At 38.2% G+C, this 15,630-nt stretch overlaps 1 non-coding gene across 1 annotated transcript; it reads left to right on the top strand.

The window, feature by feature from the left end:
- The first annotated feature begins 10,813 nt into the window (after nucleotides 1-10,813).
- On the top strand, nucleotides 10,814-10,920 carry LOC145161925 (small nucleolar RNA R71). The gene has a single exon (XR_013738782.1). It is a non-coding gene; the product is annotated as a small nucleolar RNA R71 (small nucleolar RNA).
- The last annotated feature ends 4,710 nt before the right edge of the window (nucleotides 10,921-15,630 follow it).

Raw genomic sequence — 15,630 nt, 5'->3', positions numbered from 1 at the left:
GTCACCCCAGACCTATCGGTCTAACTGTTGCATGCAGTTTAGGTGTGGGTTTGTCAAACCCAATATAGATCTATACACAAGTATCACGCTCTCCCTCAAGGAGACTCTGGTTACAATACAGGACTTAATGGTAATTTGAAGTAATTGTCTCACAAAGTCATTAACGGAATTTCGTGTTATGAAAACTTGGTACCGTATGGCCGTACCTTGCTTAATGAAAATATCCTTTGTATAAATGTACCCTTTTTAAAATGTATGTGTTATGTAATGTATCATAAACTATACCTATTATAGTTTATCAACCAAGGGTAGTACGTGGTAATGTATGCAAACTATATTCAAAATAGTTTATTTAATGTTTGAATGTATCGATTTTACTTTGATTATAATCACTTGTTATTCTTTATATTTTATATGACCAAATCCATTTGTAAACTGATGTGTGTCTAAATATTAAGATAAAATGTCATATATTGCAGTAACATATAGTCACATAAAGATATACACCTTGCTCAACATGTTACAAGGTGAAATGAAATTAACAACAACTTTTCGTTAAAAACAGTTTCTGTTACCGTTCTTAGAAAATTTATAGAAAAATCATCACTGCTCTAAATCCAAATCCGCAAATTTTGAGAGTTTGGAATATGAGTCTAGTTTGTTCGTAAATTTTATCATGATTTTTAGTGATCTCTAACAGAGGTGAAAATGTTTATAATCACAGACTGGTCCGGGTTTGCCTCTGAAATGACAGGCAGTTTTGTAAAAATCACCATTAATTGTAGAAAAATCATTTGGAGATGTGCAAGTAGCCATTTTAAAGCTAAGAGTTTGAACTACTTGCACCTGAGACAGTTTTGAAAACTAAAATATTTAAGTTGACCAAAACAGTCCGTGGTTAACGTCCATCTTTTCTGATGTAATCTGTTAGAAAAAGTTTAATTGTGTTCTTGGTGATTTTACTTGTATTCTCCCCTTAAAACTTAAGAAAAACATGTAAATGTATGGGTATGAACTCACCTTATGTGGTTTCAGTAGATGAAAGTGAGAGAAAGGAAGTGTTCAACTCAAGAACACTAAGAAGATGTCTTGATGATTCGAAAATCTAACACCGAATAAGATGGAACTTGTGTAAGATATCAATGTTTTGAGTAGAATGGAGTTTAATAATTATGTGAATGATGAAGATACTTACTAATTGAAGCAAGAAATCCCTGGAGAAAGCCTTGAAGTTCTTGAAGTTGAGAGAAAAGATGAGAAAATTTTGGAGAGTGTTCTTGGTTGCTAAGTGTAGAATGAAAGAGTTTTATGGAGAATGAGGAGAGAGGATCAATCCTCCAGCTCTTAGAACGTGGGAAGAGCTGGAGATTGGCTGTAAAAGTCCACTAAGGAGACAAGGGGTAGTGGGAAAGAGTGGCTGGTCATAGAGTGAAGTGGTAGTGGGTTGCTTTTGCCATAAATTAAGGAAAAGCAAATATTCCCTCAATAATTAGATCAATCACCAATTCTTTTAATATATTTTATAAAAACCCTGGAGATTTATATATTTTGGGGCCTTAGTTTATAAAATAAAGTTTTGGGTGAAAATCCCACGTTAAAATAATGAAAAACGGAGTTAAAACGAAGTCGTAGTCGAAAAACCGGTAAAAAGGGCCTGGACTTCGGACCCTGCGAGACTTCGGACGGACCTCGCTTCGGACGGACACGACTTCGGACGGACCTCGCTTCGGACACGGGACTTCGGACACTGCTTCGCTTCGGACACTGGTCCTTCGGACCTCGGACATCAGACACAGCTTCGGACCAGAAGCTTTGGTTTCGGATCCTTAAAGCTATTTTACTCGTTTTTATCCCGTTTCAAGCGATTTTTGACCCGGATAAGGGTCGAGATGACCCAAATGATTACAAAAAGTTAAAGTAACTTTTGAGAGAGATTTGGGAGAGATTTGGGAGAGATTTCAATTAGAAAGAGATAGAGTGAAAACGATTTAGAGAGGTTTCGTTTGTGATTAATTTGAGTGTCCGGCTTCACAACGCAAGGTTCGTAAACCCCATTAAACCGTGTTTTAGTGTCGTACACAATCCCGATGATTGTGCAATAGTGTTTTATCGCTTTGGTTCGTTGTTTAGCACTGTTAAGGCTAAGGAAAATCAAACACATGAACTTTCCAAATGAGGATTTCTCATTAAAATAGCGAATTGTATAGTGATTACATAACGTAAACCCTAGCATACAAGGGTTATTGGAGTTGACCGGTTTGACTTGTTGACTTTGAATTGACCGAAATTTGACGGTTGTCACATCATCCCCCCGTTAGAAGGAATTTCGTCCCGAAATTTTCATTTTGACTGGGATTTCAAGAGTTTGGAAAGAGATGTGGATACTTTTGTTTCATCTGATCCTCGCGTTCCCAGGTGAATTCGGGTCCTCGTTTAGCGTTCCAACGTACCTTCACGATGGGAATACGACTTTGTTTCGTTCGTTTGATTTCCCGGTCCATGATCTCCACAGGTTCTTCCACGAAGTTGAGGCTCTCATTGATCTCGATTTCCTCGAGTGGAATAATGAGAGTCTCATCGGATAGGCACTTTTTCAAGTTCGAGACGTGGAAGGTAGGATGCACATTACTAAGTTTGCGGGGTAGATTGAGTTTGTAAGCTACGGGGCCGATTCTAGCGAGAATCTCAAAAGGCCCTATGTATCTTGGATTCAGCTTCCCACGCTTTCCGAAGCGTATCAAGCCTTTCCAGGGTGAGACTTTCAAAAGGACTCGGTCTCCCACCTGGAATTCCAAGGGTTTCCTCCGCTTGTCTGCGTAGCTTTTCTGTCGGTCTCTTGAGGCTTTAAGTCGTGCTCGGATTTGTACGATCTTTTCGGTGGTTTCGCGGATGATTTCTGGACCGGTGAGAGTGCTATTAGAGGCTTGCCCTCTAGCTAGCTGTGAATCCCCCACCTCAGCCCAACACAGGGGTGATCTGCATTTACGACCGTAAAGAGCTTCGAATGGAGCGACTTTGATGCTAGTATGATAGCTGTTATTGTAGGAGAATTCGATAAGCGGTAGATGGGTATCCCATGCTTTACCGAAGTCTATCACACAAGCTCTTAACATGTCTTCCAACGTTTGAATGGTTCGCTCGCTCTGTCCGTCGGTTTGTGGGTGGTAGGCCGTACTCATGTCAAGCCTAGTTCCCAATGATTTTTGTAGAGACTGCCAAAACCGCGAGGTAAATCTACTATCTCTATCAGAGATAATGGATATCGGCACACCATGGAGTCGTACAATCTCTCTGATGTACGTTCTAGTCAGCTTCTCCATCTTGTCGGTTTCTTTTATTGGTAGGAAGTGTGCTGATTTGGTCAATCTGTCTACAATTACCCATATTGTGTCAAGCCCGCCTGATGCCTTAGGCAGCTTGGTTATGAAGTCCATGGTTATTCGTTCCCACTTCCACTCAGGTATATCCGGCTGTTGTAATAGCCCGGATGGTTTCTGGTATTCTGTTTTGACCTTAGCGCAAGTCAGGCACTTGCTCACATAGGTAGCAATCTCAGCTTTCATGTTCGGCCACCAGTATAATTTCTTGAGGTCCAGATACATCTTACCCGACCCGGGATGGATGGAGTATCGAGTCTTGTGTGCTTCATTCATGACGACATCTCGGAGTCCACCGAACTTCGGTGTCCAAATCCGGTTCATGATATAACGTGCTCCATCATCCTTGACTTCTAAGTTTTTATCCATTCCCCTTAATGTCTCTCCTGCCACCTTTTCTGGTTTCAAAGCTTCCAGTTGAGCTTCCTTGATTTGTATGGTCAGGTGGGAATGGATTGTCATTGTTAAGGATTTTACTCGGCGGCCCGAGTACTCCTTCCTGCTTAGAGCATCGGCCACTACATTGGCCTTGCCCGGATGATAACGAATTTCGCACTCGTAGTCATTCAGCAACTCCACCCATCTCCTCTGTCGCATGTTGAGCTCTTTCTGATTGAGGATATGCTGAAGACTTTTGTGATCAGTGAAGATAGTGCATTTCGTGCCGTAGAGGTAGTGTCTCCAGATCTTCAAAGCGAATACCACTGCTCCTAATTCCAGGTCGTGCGTAGTATAATTAACCTCGTGCGTCTTAAGCTGTCTTGATGCATACGCGATAACCTTCCCTCTCTGCATGAGCACACATCCGAGGCCTTGATTCGAAGCATCACAGTACACTATGAAGTCCTCGGTTCCCTCTGGGAGAGACAAGATCGGTGCACTGCATAGGGCTTGTTTTAACGTTTGGAAAGCAGTTTCTTGTTTATTTTCCCACTTGAATAACACACCTTTCTGCGTCAAGGTGGTGAGTGGTTTCGCAATCTTGGAGAAGTTTTGTATAAATCTTCGGTAGTAGCCAGCAAGCCCAAGGAATTGTCGAATTTCGGTTGGCGTCTTGGGTGCTGACCAATTCTCGATTGCCTTGATCTTGGAGGGGTCCACATGTATGCCTTTCTCACTTACCACATGTCCAAGGAAATCCACTTCTCTAATCCAGAATTCACACTTAGAGAACTTAGCATAAAGCTTCTCCGCTCTTAGCGTCTCTAGCACTTGGCGTAGATGTAGGCGATGCTCTTCTTCGCTTCGCGAGTAGATCAAGATATCGTCGATGAATACGATTACAAACTTGTCTAGGTAGGGTCGACACACTCTATTCATTAGGTCCATGAATACCGCAGGTGCGTTTGTTAAACCGAAGGACATCACCACAAACTCGTAGTGCCCATAGCGAGTTCTGAATGCAGTTTTGGGAATATCTTCTTCTTGAACTCGTAGCTGATGGTAGCCTGACCTTAGGTCGATCTTTGAGAAGAAATTTGCTCCTTGGAGTTGGTCGAAAAGGTCGTCGATTCGGGGCAGAGGATATCGGTTTTTGATGGTGAGCTTGTTTAGTTCCCGATAGTCGATGCACATGCGAAAGGATCCGTCCTTCTTCTTTACAAAAAGGACTGGTGCTCCCCAAGGTGAGAAGCTTGGTCTGATGAACCCTTTGTTCAAAAGCTCGGTCAACTGACTGGACAACTCCTGCATTTCTGATGGTGCGAGGCGGTATGGAGCTCTGGCTACGGGGGTAGCTCCGGGTATTAAGTCAATTCTGAAATCGACTTGTCGTGCGAGTGGTACACCAGGAAGATCCTCTGGGAACACATCCGGGAAGTTACACACTTCGGGGATGTCCTTGATGTCTTTCACGTCTTGTTTCTTGTCTACTACATGGGCTAAGAAGGCGTGGTACTCCTTCCGGAGATACTTTTGGGCTTTGATGCATGAGATGATTTGTAAATTTGCACTAGGTTTGTCACCATAGATAAGAAGGGTTTCGTCATTTGGTAGATTGAGGCGAACGGCCCTTTCGTAACATAGAATGTCGGCACGGTGAGGAACTAACCAATCCATCCCGATGATTACGTCGAAACTTTTTATGGTGACTGGCATCAGGTCAATTTTAAATGTATGGTTGTCTAGAGTGAGAGTACATTCTGAGTATATATCGCTAGTGCGTTCTACTTTACCATTTGCCATTTCTACTACATAAGTATCCTTTAGTGATTGGGGATTTTGTTCAAGTAAATGTTTATATTGGTGGCTCACGAAACTCCTCTCCGCTCCACTATCGAATAGTACGCATGCATAAGAGTTATTGAGGAGAAACGTACCGGTAACCACCGTGGGATCCTCGACTGCTTCCCCATGTCCTATTGCCAGGACTCTTCCTACTCCACCAGCATTAGGGGCTTGTGCTTTGGGGCAGTCTCTTTTGAAGTGACCTGCGTCTCCACAGTTGTAGCAGGTCCGGGTTGCCCCCGTACTGGCGACTTGGTTGATTGGTTGAGCCGGCGCTTTACAGAAACGAGCAGTGTGCCCCTTCCTGTCGCAGTTGTTACAGTGCATCTCCCTACAAGCACCATTGTGGTGAAAGTTGCACTTGTTGCACTTAGGTAGTTTTCCCGCATATGGCTTCGGTGGTGCTGGAGTGGTAGTAGTAGTGGCAGCATTAGTGGCAGCATGGACAGCAATAATTTGTTGCTTCTTAGCGGGGTCCTGTGCTGGTTGGCTCTTCTTTTCGTTCCAGAACTTCCTTTTGTTGTTTCCCCCTTTTGATTTATCAGTGGTGGTGGTTGTAGTATTATGACCGGCTCGGTGGTCAACAAGTTGTTGTGCCAGCTCCCTGGCACTGTCAAAAGTAGTTGGCCTTGAAGCCAGGACACTACTTTGCACGTGGAGAGACAGTCCCCAAAGGTATCGCTCCACCTTTTTCTCCTCCGGGGTAACCATGGTTGGGCAGAGGAGAGCCAATTCATTGAATCGGGTGGTGTAGGTTTCAAGGTCAGAGCCCGTCATCCTGAGGTTCCAGAGTTCTTGTTCCAGCTTTTGAATTTCACCTCTCGGGCAGTACTCCTTCATCATCAACGTTTTTAGTTCTGCCCAGGTTATGGAGCTAGCCACTTCGAGAGTAAGTGACTTAACCCGGCAGTTCCACCAAGTAAGGGCCCGGCCGGTGAAGGTTAAGGTTGCGAACTTAACTTTGCTCGCTTCGGGGCAGGAGCACACCTGAAAGACTACTTCGGTCTTTTCAAACCATTGCATCAACGTGATGACTCCCCCGCTTCCATTGAAGTTGTCGGGTTTACCATTTGTGAAGTCCTTGTATGAACACTCTTTTGCACGCCACGTACTGTCTCCGTGGATAGAGTGTGTAGCTCCCGATCCCGAACCACCAGCTCCGTTGGTCCCTATATGTGACATTGCGGCTGCTACGGCTGCTGTTACTGCAGCCTGGAACATCGCGGGATCAAACTGTGGAGACGGCGGCGGAGGAGGTGTTGCTGTGTTGCTGGAAGGTCTTGGTCTTCTTCTTGGCGGCATGGTTCTGTCATAAGTCGTAAACCAATGTACTTTTAGTAAAAGTGTATTTATAGGGAGAGAAATCTTTTATACATAAAGTATATTATTACGTTGTTTTCCGGTATGTTTACGATACATACGATTTTATACTTTTTTATTGACCCAATACATTGGGTTATGAGGTAAAATGAAAGTATAAAATATTTTTATTATAGTAACACAAAATACTCCTATAGTATTTGTAAATGTTTAGTTTCGAGTTCTTAAAGCATTTAGTTACTTTATAATATTCATCATACTTTTAATGAGAATGTATAAGTCCTTGTCTTACCCGTTCGGCTAACGACCCTCCACCGATCAAGGAAGCGGTGGGTGAGAGTGGACACCCATTAAATTGCCATTTTACAGGCAACAACCTTATACCCCCCTTATAGACCGGCTTCGTGAATGAGGCGTACTAGCGGTAAGACGAGTTTGTTAGATTTGTTGTCCATCCTGACCATCCCCCGGTATATGCAAGTCAATTCCCGGACAGATATAGTTGATCAGGCTATATCCTTCCCAGACTTGATTTACATATACCAAGGCATACCCATAATGTACAACTCCTCTTCTTTTATTTTATGTTCTTCTAGTTATGACACTATGTGAGCATGTATGCATGTATTTATACTTTTTAATAAAAAGAATCATTTATTTTCTAAAGGTATATTTATTTGAAAAATGCACAAATCAGAGACTATTAGTCCCAATTGTGTTTATAGTTTGTATATCTTGTGTGGTTTGATATACTTAATTCACTATAAACTGCGCTCTGATACCAATCTGTCACACCCCCAAACCAAGGATGGCGGAAACGTCCGGGGGTGGAGGACTTCATGTATAGTATCATAACAGCAATTGTAATAGTAATTCAAGCAAACACAACCAACATATATATAATTGAAAAAAATTACATCATTGTATGAATTACATGTTTACGAATCAATTACAATATATTGATAAAATATGAAATAGTAGACGCCTTAGCGTCCCATCCTCAAAAGCACTTGATTACCTGTTTAATGATTTCCTGAGAATACAAGTTGTTTAAAAAAATGTCAACACAAAGGTTGGTGAGTTCATAAGCTTTTCGTTTGTAAAAGTAGTATTTGTGTTAGAAAAATCCAATATTTTCCTTAATGTGTAAATGTAGTCTTAAAACCCAAAGACCGAAAGGTACAAGTAATTTGTCATATTTATAGTAAAACAATGCAAAAGTTAAATTGACATAAACTCGTTAAATTTTAATGAAGTCCCCGTAAATTCCAATGTTTGTTAATACTTTATGTGAGTTTATTATAACCATACTATGACCAAGGTTGCCTAAAACGACGTTCTTCAGGCGTCGGAAATGTTATGACATTTGTCACCCCAGACCTATCGGTCTAACTGTTGCATGCAGTTTAGGTGTGGGTTTGTCAAACCCAATATAGATCTATACACAAGTATCACGCTCTCCCTCAAGGAGACTCTGGTTACAATACAGGACTTAATGGTAATTTGAAGTAATTGTCTCACAAAGTCATTAACGGAATTTCGTGTTATGAAAACTTGGTACCGTATGGCCGTACCTTGCTTAATGAAAATATCCTTTGTATAAATGTACCCTTTTTAAAATGTATGTGTTATGTAATGTATCATAAACTATACCTATTATAGTTTATCAACCAAGGGTAGTACGTGGTAATGTATGCAAACTATATTCAAAATAGTTTATTTAATGTTTGAATGTATCGATTTTACTTTGATTATAATCACTTGTTATTCTTTATATTTTATATGACCAAATCCATTTGTAAACTGATGTGTGTCTAAATATTAAGATAAAATGTCATATATTGCAGTAACATATAGTCACATAAAGATATACACCTTGCTCAACATGTTACAAGGTGAAATGAAATTAACAGCAACTTTTCGTTAAAAACAGTTTCTGTTACCGTTCTTAGAAAATTTATAGAAAAATCATCACTGCTCTAAATCCAAATCCGCAAATTTTGAGAGTTTGGAATATGAGTCTAGTTTGTTCGTAAATTTTATCATGATTTTTAGTGATCTCTAACAGAGGTGAAAATGTTTATAATCACAGACTGGTCCGGGTTTGCCTCTGAAATGACAGGCAGTTTTGTAAAAATCACCATTAATTGTAGAAAAATCATTTGGAGATGTGCAAGTAGCCATTTTAAAGCTAAGAGTTTGAACTACTTGCACCTGAGACAGTTTTGAAAACTAAAATATTTAAGTTGACCAAAACAGTCCGTGGTTAACGTCCATCTTTTCTGATGTAATCTGTTAGAAAAAGTTTAATTGTGTTCTTGGTGATTTTACTTGTATTCTCCCCTTAAAACTTAAGAAAAACATGTAAATGTATGGGTATGAACTCACCTTATGTGGTTTCAGTAGATGAAAATGAGAGAAAGGAAGTGTTCAACTCAAGAACACTAAGAAGATGTCTTGATGATTCGAAAATCTAACACCGAATAAGATGGAACTTGTGTAAGATATCAATGTTTTGAGTAGAATGGAGTTTAATAATTATGTGAATGATGAAGATACTTACTAATTGAAGCAAGAAATCCCTGGAGAAAGCCTTGAAGTTCTTGAAGTTGAGAGAAAAGATGAGAAAATTTTGGAGAGTGTTCTTGGTTGCTAAGTGTAGAATGAAAGAGTTTTATGGAGAATGAGGAGAGAGGATCAATCCTCCAGCTCTTAGAACGTGGGAAGAGCTGGAGATTGGCTGTAAAAGTCCACTAAGGAGACAAGGGGTAGTGGGAAAGAGTGGCTGGTCATAGAGTGAAGTGGTAGTGGGTTGCTTTTGCCATAAATTAAGGAAAAGCAAATATTCCCTCAATAATTAGATCAATCACCAATTCTTTTAATATATTTTATAAAAACCCTGGAGATTTATATATTTTGGGGCCTTAGTTTATAAAATAAAGTTTTGGGTGAAAATCCCACGTTAAAATAATGAAAAACGGAGTTAAAACGAAGTCGTAGTCGAAAAACCGGTAAAAAGGGCCTGGACTTCGGACCCTGCGAGACTTCGGACGGACCTCGCTTCGGACGGACACGACTTCGGACGGACCTCGCTTCGGACACGGGACTTCGGACACTGCTTCGCTTCGGGCACTGGTCCTTCGGACCTCGGACATCGGACACAGCTTCGGACCAGAAGCTTTGGTTTCGGATCCTTAAAGCTATTTTACTCGTTTTTATCCCGTTTCAAGCGATTTTTGACCCGGTTAAGGGTCGAGATGACCCAAATGATTACAAAAAGTTAAAGTAACTTTTGAGAGAGATTTGGGAGAGATTTGGGAGAGATTTCAATTAGAAAGAGATAGAGTGAAAACGATTTAGAGAGGTTTCGTTTGTGATTAATTTGAGTGTCCGGCTTCACAACGCAAGGTTCGTAAACCCCATTAAACCGTGTTTTAGTGTCGTACACAATCCCGATGATTGTGCAATAGTGTTTTATCGCTTTGGTTCGTTGTTTAGCACTGTTAAGGCTAAGGAAAATCAAACACATGAACTTTCCAAATGAGGATTTCTCATTAAAATAGCGAATTGTATAGTGATTACATAACGTAAACCCTAGCATACAAGGGTTATTGGAGTTGACCGGTTTGACTTGTTGACTTTGAATTGACCGAAATTTGACGGTTGTCACAGCCACCATAGCAGCCATTTCGTCAGCATGTGTACCCCTAACTCCTTTCACGCTCTCATTCCTTGGATTGTGGTATTCATGAGAATGTTTTGCAAATTCTTCAACTAATTCCTTGACCTCGCCTGAATTTTTCTTTGTAAGCGGTCCTTGAGAATCAAGGAGTTGTCTTGTCATTACATTGACCCCGTCATAGAATATGGACACTTCTTGTTGAATGTTAAGGTCATGTTGAGGACAATTCCTTAATAGCCCTTTATAACGCTCCCATGCTTCGTAAAGTGACTCCCCCGGGTTTTGCTTAAAATTAGCTATTGCCTTCTTGAGTTTAGCTATCTTCGATGGTAGACAGAATTGGTCTAGAAACTGCTCACGCATTTGAGCCCAAGTAGTGATTGTACCAGGTGGAAGTGCTTTTAACCAATCCTTTGCAGCTCCTTTAAAGGTGACGGGAAGCATCCTTAGCAAGACGGTATCTCTGTTAACATTCGGGACATAGAAGTAATTAGCAATGTCGTTCACTTCATCTAAGTGCTTGAACGCATCCTCATGATCTTTTCCATAGAATGGGATATCCTTTAGTACAGAAAGGATATGTCATTTCAGCTCGAATGTGGCAGTGGCAGGAATAGAAGGTTGTACTAAACCTGGACCAACATCATCTCGAATTCTCTTTCTGTAAGCTCCCATGGACATTTCTTCAATATTCGCTATCTCTTTCTTTGGCTCGTTTTCTGGTTCACTTGTATGTTCTTCAAATTCAGGCTCGGTATCGTATTCGGACTCGGTTTGGATAGGTATTTGATCTAAGTGTTCAAGCTTGCTCTTGTTCTTTGAAGATGAACTTGACTCCCCCGTTTTCTTCCCCGACTTCTTTGAGAACACTGACTTGAATTCTTGTAAAGGCGTTTTCTTTGGTGTTTTATCTTCTTTCACGTTCTTATCCTTCTTTTTGTGAATTGCAGACTCTGGATCTTCAAGTGGTGGCACCAAAGGTGTGTTAGAACCTCTGGTCATGAACTCCTGAAATAAAACAAAAAGATAAAAACGTAAAACTGAACTAAGAAAGACAAACTAAAATTAATAAGAATAAGAACTTCGGTTCTCACATCGTGAACTATAAAGATCATGTCGTGAGTCCTGTAATGCAGAAAAAAAAGAAAAAAGAAAAATAACTTCTTGCAGGTTTTACCCTACAAAAAGGATCGATTAGTTTAAAGCAAACAAACTAATAATTAACTAAGCCGTTCCCTGGCAACGGCGCCAAAAACTTGATGTGCACAGAAGTACCCACTAATTTTAATATTTATAACCTAACTAACTCAACTAACTAAAATGCACCTAGGCAGTGTACCTAATCAAATTATAGAATAATTGGGTAAGTCGGGTGTCGATCTCAGGGAACGGTTTTAACTAATTAATTTATCTACTATTAAATTAACCTAATTTTAGAGAAAGAAGGGGGTTTTATCTGATTTTTCAAGACCAGACAAACTTAAATCACAAAATTCAATCAATTAATTAAAAATACTCCTCTCTAGTTTGAATCCACTTCTTTATTTATGTTTAGCTAATAATTATGAATTATCGAAGTTGGTTACCAATTATTATGTAATTAGCAATTCAAGTCCAAATTTACTAAACTTTGTACCAATTCATGTACTACCTTGTATGGTTACACATAAGTAATACACATAATTAATTATTAATTATAGGTGAGCTATGTAAGATGTATCTAGCAAACACAATTATAGTCATAAATTATGTTCTCTAGCACAGCTAAATTAGTTACTTTTATCACTTATCTAAGATTTTGGTCGATCCTAGCTCTAGCAATTCAATGTTCATTAAATCACTAGGTTTCAAGTTCATGTAATTTAATGGTTACTAAGTACACAGAACATGAATTTAAGCAACTAAGAAACTAAAATAACATGCTAGGTAATGATAATCAAACACAAGCAATTTACAAACTAATCAAATTCAATAGTCATTAAGCTAAAACATAATTCAGAAGCTTCATCTAGCTAGACAAGAGCTGCTAGATTCAGCTACTCATAGTAACAAGTAAGCAAAAACAAATCAAATTATCAAACATGTTCATAACTATCAAACTAATTAACTAATTATGGACCTTTACTCCTTTTGTTGTTGAAAACCTTTTTCCAAATCTTCTCCTCTACTTAAATTCGTCTTCTGGAAACCCTTTTCTCCATCCAAAAGTCCCTAAAGTCGTAATGGACAAGGATATTTATAATATCCGATTTTTTCCCTTTTCACGTCGTGACCTGATGTTTAACGGTGTGGTTTGCGAGGAATCCTTATCGGGCAAGGATTTTACTTCGCGTGTACTTATCTTCTGGAAGACTCATGCCACGTCGTGGCCTTATAGTCCACGTCATGACTTCGGTAAGTTCCGTAGATTTCTTCAACTTTTGTACTCCAAGTCTCCAATGTTCCAAGTATTGTCAATTTCGGTCCCTTTCTTCGAAAATGCTTCACTTTGGCTGCAAATAACAATTTATCCTTATAAGTACCATTATTCTATGCAAATATACAAAATATCAATAAAAATGTAAATAAATATTGCCTAAAAATATGTATAAATATGGCAATATCACCATTCTCCAAGTCAACAGCAGGTGTGTCATGCCACTCCAGGAACAGTCTCTTTGAACAAGATGGAGGTTCAGTAATCTTCGTTATACGAATTTTACTGTGGGTTGGGGACATTAAATATGTGTGCAAAGTAGTTTTGTCATGCTCTATATAACGAACATCTCCGTCACTAGCTAAAGCGAATAACCCAAAATCTAAATCACCAAAAGGCCGTTGAAAGTGATAGTAAAGTGGTTTACCTACTGAAGCATACCCTAGGTCTTCCATCATCTCATCAATGTCATGAACGGAAAAGGTATCAATGTCAAGTAAATCAACAAAATGTTTGCTTCCCACGAATATACTTCCTTCCAGGAAAGCTTGTAAACTCACCTCCATGGTGCATTCTTAGTGAAAACACTGTCGGATGTCCAGCTGTAGAGGAGAGAAAATCGTTTTTAGCTAACAAAATTAAACCTTTAACAGTCAATATTATTCAAATGAAAGTTAAACAAACATGCTATAACTTTGATCAACATCGATTTCAGCCATTTCACCACGAATGTGCCAAGAAACCATTGCAGTTCTTCGTTCTTGCAACCGTCGCTCCTAGGGTTTTCACGTAAGACTTTTGCACATAACTGTGTTATTTTATGGTATACGAGTGTGTTGTACAATGTAGAGTATGATCGTTTAATTGATATTTCTTAAACTGGCGGTAGGATGAATAAGTAAAATGACGGAAATAACCATAAACGTGCAAGGCACTTGGAGAGTAATTTTTTTAAAGCAAAAGTTGAAGTCACTTGAATAGTTTTTTTTTAATTTTTTTAATTTTTAATTACTGGTTGATTTTAGAAATCATTTGTAAAAATGGATCGATTTTAAGCTTATTTGTAAAAATGATTTTTTTGGAAGACCCACAAAAAACAAATCTATCACTTCTCATGAAATCTTTTATTTTACATACCGATCCTTCACGTATTTAATTACTTTTTTACATCATTCATATATATATTAATTCTCAAAGGGTTTAGGGAACAGTGAACTTTTCTTACTTTTTGTTTTCGCCACAATATTTTTTTCTTTTGTTCTTGTGGCGGAAGTTTAGAGTTTTTGGGTTTTTACCACCATTGTCGTTGTTATGTGGATTAACTTCTTTATAATATATTTTCTAATTTTTTTCTGAGGTTTAGAGAACAGTATAGTATTTTGTCTTTACAAATTTGCCACATAAGTTTTTTCCAGTTTTGGAAAGAAGATTAAGACTTTCGATAGTTGTCAGTTTTGATCCGTTAGGTTTGACATGTTGTCGGTTTTAACCATAAACACAACTTCCTTTATTAAGATTGATTTTATGAAAATTACAATACAGTCCCTGGACTATATATTTCATAATTTATTATTATTATTATTATTATTATTATTATTATTATTATTTCACTACACGCGTCTTGTCCCACACATTCGTCTTTATAGTGTTTTAAAAATTGTTGTTTTATGAGTTTTTTGTCTTTACAAATTTGCCACATAAGTTTTTCCAGTTTTACATGGGGAAGAAGATTAAGACTTTCGAAAGTTGTCAGTTTTGGTCCGTTAGGTTTGAAATGTTGCCAGTTTTAACCATAAACACAAGTTCCTTTATTAAAATTGATTTTATGAAAATTACAATACAGTCCCTAGACTATATATTTCATAATTTATTATTATTATTATTATTATTATTGACTATTGTCACTACACACCTCTATGTCCCACACATTTGTCTTTATAATGTTTTAAAAATTGTCGTTTTATGTTTCTTAAAAGTCATTATATATATTTAAAACTTTAGTTTAATTATTATTATACATTTTTATCAAAATCTTTTAATTATCTCCAAAATAATGACATACAAATTATTGAGTTATTGTCATGTTTTTATTATGTCATATGATATTCATTATAAAAAATTGCTTGGCATTAACAATTTCAAGCTTATCAAAAAAATTATTTAGTTTAAAACTAATCAATTAAGGTTTAAGTGGAATCTTCACCTTTATGTTCTATTTACCTTTATGTTCAAGTGAGTTTCCATTTTATTTAGAATCCTATAATTTTGTGAATTATAAGAATCGAAACTATTTAATAGTTCTTATTTTTTTATAGGTTTGCATAACAAAAAATGTTAACGTTGTATTCTTGTATCCAAGACCACAAACAAAAGCTTCTTGAGGTTCAAACAACAATTGCTTAAGTTGTGAAAGAAATTTATTCGAACCCATGTCAGTAGCGCTGTGACTTTTTACTATTACAAATAAAAAACGCGCCTTTGACACGACTGGGCATTTCCTAGTTTGTATTAATAATCCTATTTTTTTTATTAATATTATATATCACATGTGAGCTTATTTATTAAAAATATATAAGTTAAATTTATATATTACTTTTAGTAAATTATAC

Source organism: Lactuca virosa, chromosome 2, assembly GCF_052849685.1.
Source record: "Lactuca virosa cultivar CGN04683 chromosome 2, Lactuca_virosa_CGN04683_v6, whole genome shotgun sequence".
Taxonomy (NCBI): domain Eukaryota; kingdom Viridiplantae; phylum Streptophyta; class Magnoliopsida; order Asterales; family Asteraceae; genus Lactuca; species Lactuca virosa.
This window is presented reverse-complemented; position numbering and strand designations above follow the sequence as displayed.